At 43.6% G+C, this 9846-nt stretch overlaps 1 long non-coding RNA gene across 4 annotated transcripts; it reads right to left on the minus strand.

The window, feature by feature from the left end:
• Positions 1 to 3236: 3236 nt before the first annotated feature.
• LOC109773229 (uncharacterized) lies at positions 3237 to 8406 on the minus strand. 4 transcript variants are annotated; one of them, XR_012183193.1, is made up of 10 exons: positions 7972 to 8406; positions 7282 to 7500; positions 7042 to 7176; positions 6477 to 6563; positions 6031 to 6278; positions 4913 to 5125; positions 4688 to 4803; positions 4015 to 4142; positions 3750 to 3895; positions 3237 to 3615 (listed from the first exon to the last, which is right to left on the minus strand). It is a non-coding gene; the product is annotated as an uncharacterized lncRNA (long non-coding RNA). The 4 variants fall into 4 exon arrangements; XR_012183192.1 differs by lacking the exons at positions 7282 to 7500; positions 7972 to 8406 and having other exon boundaries at positions 6031 to 6293; positions 7042 to 7197; XR_012183191.1 differs by lacking the exons at positions 7042 to 7176; positions 7282 to 7500; positions 7972 to 8406 and adding an exon at positions 6716 to 7000 and having other exon boundaries at positions 6031 to 6293.
• Between the last annotated feature and the right edge of the window lie 1440 nt (positions 8407 to 9846).

Consider the following 9846-nt stretch of genomic DNA (forward strand, 5'->3'; position numbering starts at 1 on the left):
TTGATGATATTTATTTTCTGAATTTTTTTCTTTTTGAGGGCCGGAGGTACAGAACAGCAGGTCATGCGGGTGTGAGTTCCCAGCTATGATTCGATTGTCGAGGTCAGAAGGCAATGGGTGTTTTATCACGGAGCATCATGTAAACCACAACCATTCCATGTCACTAACAATGAATGAGAAAGTACAATGGTCATCTCACAAGCACATCAATGCTTATACGAAAGATCTAGTGAAGCCCCTTATAGGCAGAATAATGTGAATTTGAAGAAGGTGTACAACATCATTGGCGGTTTCTTTGGATCAATTGAGAGAGTTCCGTTTGCCGTTCACAAAGCGGACGCTTCGGAACCTATGCGGGAGCATAAGCTTGTTTGACAATGATGTTAGAAAGACAATGTAAGTATTTGCGGAGCTGGAAGCTAGAGGCCCGGAATTCACTTACCGTGTTTTTTCTGACATGACAGTGAGATCCGGATTAGGAACCTGATGTAGACAAATGGAAACATCAGGATGCAGTACAAGTTCTTCGGTGATGTGCTGCCATTTGAAACGGCGTACCGAACAAATGTTTATGACATGTCGTTCGGTATTTTCGTTGGCGTGAACAAGCATTTTCAAAGCATTATCTTGGCCGGCGATGAACAAGCTGTAAGCTTTGAGTGGGTATTCTCAGAATTCATTAGCGTGATGGGTGCGCCGCTCCACGGACTATTTTTACTGGCAAGTTTCGCAATCATGTCTATCGCCTTGTATGTGCAAAAGCTTGTTTGCCATTGGCAGCTCGTGGTCCTAACTGCTGGATCAGGGCTCGCAGACAAAAATAGTGTGATGGAGATTGTAATCAGGAAGGTGTTGCCGAGCACTTTGCATAGGTGGTGCAAATGGCATATCCTTAAGAAGGCTAAGTAATGTGTGAGCTTTATGGATGGCATTGGTTTTCTGAATTTTGTTTTCTCTGTTTTTATCTTTCTAATCTGGCAGCACGGGGCAGTACTAAGGTCGAACGTAACTGTCGAGCATCACACACACACGCACGCACGCACGTACGCACGCACGTACGCACGCACGCACAGAGTAAGGAGCTGACTTGGCAAAGAAAGTTACATACACCTCCTGAATGAAAAAAATACAAAGCAATCAACCCCTGCTTCCAGTAGGAGAGAACGTATCTGGTTCACCGGCCCAATTAGTGCACCGGATGCACCAGTGGATTTTGAACCATTAGATGAAAGGACAACGGGCCAGATTTGGTCATAAGTTGGACTACACCATTTTTTACAGAAGCAACCTAATCTCTACTCCTAACTAGTAGACTGCCCGTGCGTTGCCACGGGCTTTTCATAATTTGTATTGGTTGCATGTAAATTTCATATAGATAGAAAATATAGCCAAAGTAATTGTAATGTACTTCGCTTGCAATGTATTTCGATAATAAAATGTAACTCTACCCTATACACAAAAGGGTTATCATATCTGATGCATAAAATAAAGGTGGTACACAAATATTGACCTCTTTATTGTGCATTGCATTACAAACGATAATAACACTTGAATGCTTTTTTATGCTGAAGATCGATTGTCTCGTGAAAGCGTGTGCATTGCCATTCTCCTTTAATTAAAATTAACACATGGATGATTTTGTTCCCTTTTAAAAAATGTTCCAAGAAGTTACAACCAGAAACTTAATTGCAATGTGCAATTGGCTGGCAAACTATTGCATATAAACTTAGGCACTTGAAACCATACAATTTACCATTTAGAAACTGCTGCAGCAAAACACATCTTCTAGAACATGCTACTCCCAGCTATCTTGGGAGAGGTAGATACATCAATCTTTGATAACATTTGTTGATTAAAAATTTATTGGCATTTATTTATATTTTTATAGTAATTTTTAGTTTTGTTAGAATTATGTAACTTCAGATTTGGTGTATCGGCTCGAAATGAAATTCACATAAGACTCAAAAGGAAATGTGTGTGTTGTACTATGAACTATGATGTAAAGGGAAGCGACCAACTCCTATTCAAATACCAACCGGAGAAAAACCCTAATTATACATACACTAAGACATTAAAATCAAAAATAAGGGTGAAAGGGCGATTGACATGCAGCATCAATTGTGAATAAGCAGGTTAAAACTTGCCCAGAGAATATTGCTCACGACTCACAAGTTTACAACATACTTTTTTCTGTATTAGCACAAAAGTCGAATAATACATGGTAGGATTGAGGAGGAGGTCTATAATATTAGTCTTATCGATTGTTCATTATTCTATTAGCAACTAAGAGAGAGAGAGAGAGAGGGGGGGAGGGAGCGAGGGAGAGAGAATCGGATCACCAAATTGTCTCCATGTGTCTACGCTATCTGAAAACCGCCATATGTGAGAAGTAATGGGGTCAGGACGTCTCAAGGCAGCACGCTAGATCAGGCCGGATCACATCATGCTGGAAAAATAAATATAGTTTTCTAAAATATTGCAAGGCATCCCGAAGATATTGACGTTACAAGTTGCTACGAGCTTAAATGCTTAAAACAATCAACCGAAAATACCAACATACTTCTCCATTTTGAGCTAGTCCACCTAACGAGGACTTCTTCATTAATACCCACAATCGTTCCAGATAGCCAATAGGAGATAAAAGTTAGTAAATGTTGTACTCCCTCTGTTCCTAAATATAAGTCTTTTTTGAAAGTTCAATAAGGACTACATACAGATATATATATAGACATATTTTAAAGTGTAGATTCATTCATTTTGCTCCGTATGTAGTTCACATTGGAGTCTCTAGGAAGACTTATATTTAGGAACAGAGGGAGTACAAATAATAATTTCAGTTGAGTTGAAAGACTTAAATTAAAAACCAACAAATATATGCAGGGTTATTTCATACTGTTATTTTAATGGGCACCAATAACGTCCTTTTCAGCATCATAATATATAATCCAAAATCATATTAACAATTTTGGGGTAACTTTATACTACTTATGAGTATAAATAATATGATTAATTAACAAATCTTGGATTGTAATAGATCTGAAAAAACATTTATATGTTTCAAAGAGTCAGATGGTGTGAGTATCGTCTGAAAGCTTTCTGGATAAATAAGGACATATGGAGTTGTTAAGTTCAAGAAAACAGAATGGCTCTCCTTACACAAAGTCTAAGTTCACCACCGTTAGATTTATAAATGGGGAAAAGATGCTATGAATAAGAGAAACAAAAAATAAAGATAGAAAGGTGTTAAGTTCACCACACTCTTTATTTGCTTACTGGGTTGAGTAGGTAACAATATGTTTTAGAAGATGATGACTTCCTAATACTTTAGCACATAACTGTACTCTACTGAACCGTGGGGGACGAATCGGAGGTACAGTAGAAGAATGAACAAATAGATTTTATTTATATTATCCACACCCTACATGTACAACACTGAGAAGCTCCTCGTGAAACAAGCTTACAACAGTGAGCATTGAACAATCATACTCTCTTCTTGCTAGCCGGTGCTGAGAACACTTATGCAGCAATTAGTATATCAATGTCCTCATAGATAGGTTGATGAAGATTGCCAGCAATGAAAATATCATCCAGTTCATAGGCCTGAAAATTTCACCACTGGCACTCATGGGAATTAGTTAGTACTAAAAAGAATGGTATAGCTCTCGCAAGAAATTACATACAACTCCATTGCTGGTTCTTCAATGTCAAAATTTCAGCATATATGTGAACATTAAAAAGACTTCACATACCTAAATAAATTATGAAAAACACTCATGCTGCAGTGCGGCTCCCGTGTCCTCGTCAGTTTTGACGCCCTACCACGTACTTGCAGCTTGGGGCGCGACCCCTACATCCTTGGTGGCGGCCACAGCGCCCACATCCACCTACATCCACGCTTTGGCAGGAACCATATAACAAAAAATATATTGTGGACCAAATGTTCATGGAATTTTGCAGTATGATATAGACTACAAATGGGTATGATAGGCAAGAATCCTCAAATTTCCATTATACCATAATGTCTAGCTTAGGGATTTTGTTCCGTATCTTCTTATTTGGCACTACACCAACATTTAGCATGACGTCAACGACCACATAACGCCTTCATCACTGGTTAGCGATCTGATCATGTCTCTTACTACCTGAAAGCACAAATATTAAATTCTATTGTTAAAGATATATATTCTTAACATGTCAATAAGAGGGAAAAGCAATATGGCAATTCAATGTCTCATCGACCCTGCAGTTGGCAACATCCCAAGTGATGATCAATTTTAAACATAATATTTAACTACAAGAATGACTACAATACAATTCATCATTTCTTTGTTCTGGGCATTTTTGCCCCTGAATACATGATAATACAAGGACAAACTTAAAGTATGCTGATACGATGTAGTGCCATCAAGCATGGATAATTATGCAAGGACAAACTCATGTTCTAGGAATTTTTTACCCTAAACGATGCATGAAACGACCAATAATAAACAGATTAGAAAAATTGTGCATCTCTTTTTGTCCATAATAAGTTCTGTTGCTTCTTCCAAGTCAGTTTATTATTTAACCATATCGTTCGGCCACCACTCTGTCCATGTAGGGCGAGCGCTAGCATTAGTAGCATTTATCTAAACTCTGATTACCAGCACGTACAATGATTAACACGAATGTTGGTGCAAATAGAACTCACTTGTGGTGAGAAACTGAATAAGTGTTGTCGAAGGGTTGAGGGAGCTCGAAGGGGTTGGTATCACTGAACAAGTTGTTCGTCAGTACAGCCCCAAGAAAACTTTAGAAAGGATGTTTCTGTCCACCCACATAAATAAAGAGATAAATCTGTGATCGTGCAGCAAGCCTGATAAGCCACATAAATAAAGAGATAAATATGTGATCGTGCATAAAGTAATTAACAAACCCGGTGTTGTTCTCTTCTGTCCACGGTCCGCCCGCTCCCCACCCCCGTTCTACCTCACGCCCCGTCCATCCGCTCCCAGCTTACTCCCTAGCTCCATGTTGCTCATGCTCGCCCATGTGTGCACTGTCAGCCAGCTGGTGGCCCCAACTCGTACGGCTCCGTCCGCTTGGTGCCAGATGATTAGCACATGGATGCATCCGCCGGCCGTACCACCTGCACATCAATGAACAGTGGATTACTACGTCGACAGGGATAGAAAAATATAAAACTCACACAAACGGAATTTACAGATATCAACAAACACTAATCTGAATACCTTCTAAATCTCACGTAGTGCGGGGGTGCTCTGAAAGTCTAAATATCATTGTGTTACAGAAACAATGTTCCTTTCTCAGTCTACTGGGTGCCCTTAGACAGGGCCACCTCATTGTCAACCACTCCCGCATCCCTCACCCTGTCAAACCGGGTCGCGGCTTACTCGGAATTCACGAATGCCCGTGTGGCGTCATCGAAAGAGCTAAGCAAATTCTCGCCAACCGCATCGCCTTCTAGCAGATGGTCATTACGAAGGATCGATGCCGCTGCCCCTATTCCACTTTTAATATGATGCATCCAGATTCTTTTTATAATAATTTCTCACATGTTTCAATTGAATAATTTGATTATCCGAACCAATTAATGAACCAGAGATGGTTTTTTATTGCTACCTTTAAGTCATACTGTATGTTTCAGTGGTGCTGTTTTTTCTTTAGGCAGCTTGCAGAATGAATGATGAAGTTTTTTGGGCCTGCATCGCAAATGGGTTTGGCCAGATGCTCGACTGGTTTTACGACCAACTATAGAAGTGTATTCATCATTTCCATTGGCATGACCGTAATTTGTGAATCAGAAAAGATAGAAAAGCAAACTTTAATGTTAAATATAAAACGAAAGAAAAAAAGAATCCAAGTAATTAGATTTGTAAAAAGAAATACATTCGAGATGTTTCATCGATACAATAAGCACATCAGTAGGACATTATAATCATGGTATAAACTTGCTTCCTTTTTTATGATATAGATACACGCATACTGGAAAATTTGCAACAACAATAGATAACAAGATTATTTTTAGCTCACCTTCTGATTCCATTGTCGCTTTATCATCAGTTCATCAAAAGTGAAATTAGCCTACGAAGATAACCATGTATAATGAACACACGAGAAAAACACAAGTTTAATCCATCGGCTTTAGAGATCCTTGACAGATGCCATCAGGTTGAGAAATTTGATGTTATGAATAAGGCATGAAGAGAATTGTCTGTTGGTCAACATTTGCAGAAGTAAGCTGGATCAAGGATGAGTTTTCGCCATCGGTAAACAGGGACCTGTTCAAGTACAAGCTGTAGGAATAAACTTTAGCATTAATTACTGAATAGCATACAAAATTGTCTAATGTACTGCAAACTATAGAGCAAAATCACATCCCTGGTGTTGAAACACCAGTGGCACAAGGCACTTTGTCCAATTTGTGCTTCCAAGGGTAGTCTCCGAACTCTGACACGGTGGCACCATCACCAACTTACACTTGCTTGTCAGCGCAGCTGTGATGGCCCTTGCTGGGGCTCATACCTCCGAGTCGTGCTCCTCTTTCCAAAATTTGTCCAAGGTGCCTAAAAAAAATACTTAATTAACCTCCAATGAAAATAATAATACAGCATGTCAGCATGGATAGCTATATGACTGTATTAAAAATTACTCTAATGTGAGACAATGGTTTGAGTTGCTAGATATTGTGGGTCATCTAGTTAAATTCAGGTCTTACTTCCTGCTTGCTGCACGAACTTCCTCGGTGGTAAGCATCGCAGTCGTCAGCATACAGGTTCACCACCTGAACTTACGCGCACAAGACATGACCTGATGCCCGATGTAGCCACATGCATAGCAGAACCACGGCAAGCACCCGTACTGAAGTTTAAGCCCCACCCTTGTTCTCTTTTCCTTGATCCTTGCTATCATCGCAACTGAAATTTCCAGCGCCCGCTATATACAGGAAAAGCAACCCGTACACGAACAAAGTTTCCTACCTACTCTCCCATCACGTAGTTCAATTTGGAGGATTGTTCTCATGTCCTTGCATAGAGCACGTACCATTACATCTGTTCTCCAATTCATCGAGACATCAAGAATGTGTACCCATATCCACAGCCAAAGTGCACAAAGTACTTATTGCCTCCCAAAAACGTGAACGTCAGATCCTCTTTGTCCTTAGCCTCCAAGCATCTTCTAGCTCATCAAACAGAAAACATATTTGCAACGAAAAGTGATTCAATATATGAGCAATTAGGACAAGATTAGTGCTTTGGGAATTGAGAGAGTTGTCCTCCGTACTCATCCTTATGATAACATGCTTTGGGAATTAGGCAAGCTCGTGATTCTGTGGAGATGTTTGATAACATGCTTCTAGAAAGCGTCATGTTACACCACGCCCATCCTAGACACCACAGTATGATGTGAGGTTGACTCGTGCACCACATTTGCCACCTGGTCTGGCCGCCCTGCCAACCCAAGATCGTTCCAAGCCAATATTTCACTCGGTGTTCTGAAGATCTGCAGAAGAGGTTGTAAAAATCATCAGGTGTGTAACCTGCATACAGAAGAAAGATTGATACGTGCATGTAAAACTGAGAACCAGCAAATCTGATTCAAACACAAAAGAAAAAGGGCAAGCTTAATTATGCTATCCTGCTGAGCCACGGCCGGCACTACCCCTCGTCGTTTCAGGAGGAACAGGAGAGCACGAGCAGAGGATACGGATTCAGGGGATGAGAGGGGTGGGGTGGGGATCACGAGAGCTTATCCATGTCTTGGGGCGGCCATCCATGCCGAGCGGCAGCAGCGAGGTGCCATCGTGGTGGTGACGGGCGATGCATCCAAGGCGCCGGTGGCGCCGGCATTCTCGTGATCCATGATGGCCGCGTCTGCCCGGATGGTCGTGTCCGTCGAGGTTGGACGGACAGGGCCGCACGGGCCTTTGTAGAGGGGGAGGGTAGAGGGTTGGCGGATGGGGAAGGGAAGTACCAGGGATGTGGTGCCGACTCGTTGGTCTCAGATCACCGCCGGTCGCCTGTATCCGAGTCGCCGCGACGTATCCGAGGCGCGGCGGTGAATCAGTTGTCAGATCGGAGCACGAGGAGCGGGAGGCAGCGGATCACCATTGAAGGCCGAGGAGTGGGACGGGTAGAGATGAAGGCCGGAGGGAGGGAAGAAAAAGGGGTGGGGGTGCGGCCGTGCGTGGAGGAAGATGTGTGGCAGCCATGGGTCATGGAGTTCGGTGGCGGCGGCGTCTTCCGGAGTTCGGCGGCAGGGACTGAAACCGCCCTGCCCTGGAGAGGCGGCGACGGCATCTCCCGGAGTTCGGCGGCGCGGGATTCAAACCGCCCTGCCTTGCAGAGGCGGCGGCGGCGGCGGCGATAGATGGGATCGAGAGGACGGCGGCGGCGACGGAAGGGGATCGAGAGGAACGGCGTTCCTCATGCGGGGTGGTTTTCTTGGGTGCGTGCGTGGGGTGGGGTGAGGTGGGGTGGGGAGGTGACGAAAAAAACCAGCGAAAAAAAACCAGTCGAAAAAAAAACGGACGAAAGTGGGGGACTATTCAATCAACTCGTCCATTAGGAGTAGAGATGGAGCAGTTGGTGAATAGTCTCCACGGTTTTTTTTCGCTGGTTTTTTTCGTCACCTTCCCCACCCCACCGGTTTAGTTTCGCGTCACCCTCACACACAACAAAAAAATCTGAACGGATCAGAACTTTCCATTCTGGCGCAAGTTATTGAGGAATGTCTTTATGTGAAAGAATCAATCACGATCAATCTTTAAAGACCAAATCTAAATTAATTAACCTTACCTTAAATTGCTCGTTCACATTAATTAGAAAACAAATCTCTACTCCTAATGTCTGAGTTGGTGAATAGCATTCACGGTTTATTTTCGCTGGGTTTTTTCGTCCCCCTCTCACCATCTCCCTCATTTTAATTTTTTTCTCCTTCGCAACTAAAACCGAATCGCGTCCGATCCTCTTTCCATTTATTCGTGCTTACTTTGGTAGGTGTCGATTGAATTCAATCATGTAAATATTTGGTAATTAAGAATTCAGAAATAATATCATATACATGGATCGGCTTCCAAACAAATCACCTACCTCTCCATTTATTTTTTTCACCGATCCCCTTCCATACTTAGCTCCTTCGAACACGCACTAGACGCGCTTATCTTTTCTCCTGAGCATAAGTCGTTCGTTCGTCATCCTCAAAAAAAGACCAAACGTGAAAACCTACGCAGGACCTCCCTCCCGGCTCCCGTGATCCCTAGCTAGCCCGCGCTCATCCCCTTCTACACCAGCAGCCGCCGCCCCCGCCCCGCACGCCTTGCCCTCCCTCCCTACCTTTTCCCAGCCGAGCGCCCCATCCATACAAAGGGCAACGCCGCGGCTGGGCAGTCCAGGAGGCGAGCGAGGCAGCGAGCAAAGTTTTTCATGGATCGATCGATACATGTGTGATTGCGTTTGCCTCTTCCTCAGCTGGCTGATCGAGCGTCCTCTACGTGCCCTCCCTCGGCCCCTCGGCAGCTCGTCGCCGCAGGCAGGTATCCACACGTGATGCCTATGCGCTGCACGCCATTCCTCTCTGCAGGTGCCGCCATGGCCGTGTCATGGAGCTCGCCGCCGCGCCTTCCAACGACGCCCTGCGTCCAGGTCATCCAGATCCTGATTTGGGCGTTTGTTTTTTTGCCCTTGTTTCTGATTTGGGCGATTTTTTTCCAGGCATGGCGAGGGCGCTGGATGGCAGGAACGGCCGCATCAAGGCGGCAGCTAGGGACGGTGGCTCCAGGGCTCTACACGCCGTTGCCAGCCATGGGAGGATGCCGGTGTGTGTTTACCTGCTCGAGAAGCATGTTCA

The sequence above is a fragment of the Aegilops tauschii genome, chromosome 5, assembly GCF_002575655.3.
Source record: "Aegilops tauschii subsp. strangulata cultivar AL8/78 chromosome 5, Aet v6.0, whole genome shotgun sequence".
Classification (NCBI taxonomy): Eukaryota; Viridiplantae; Streptophyta; class Magnoliopsida; order Poales; family Poaceae; genus Aegilops; species Aegilops tauschii.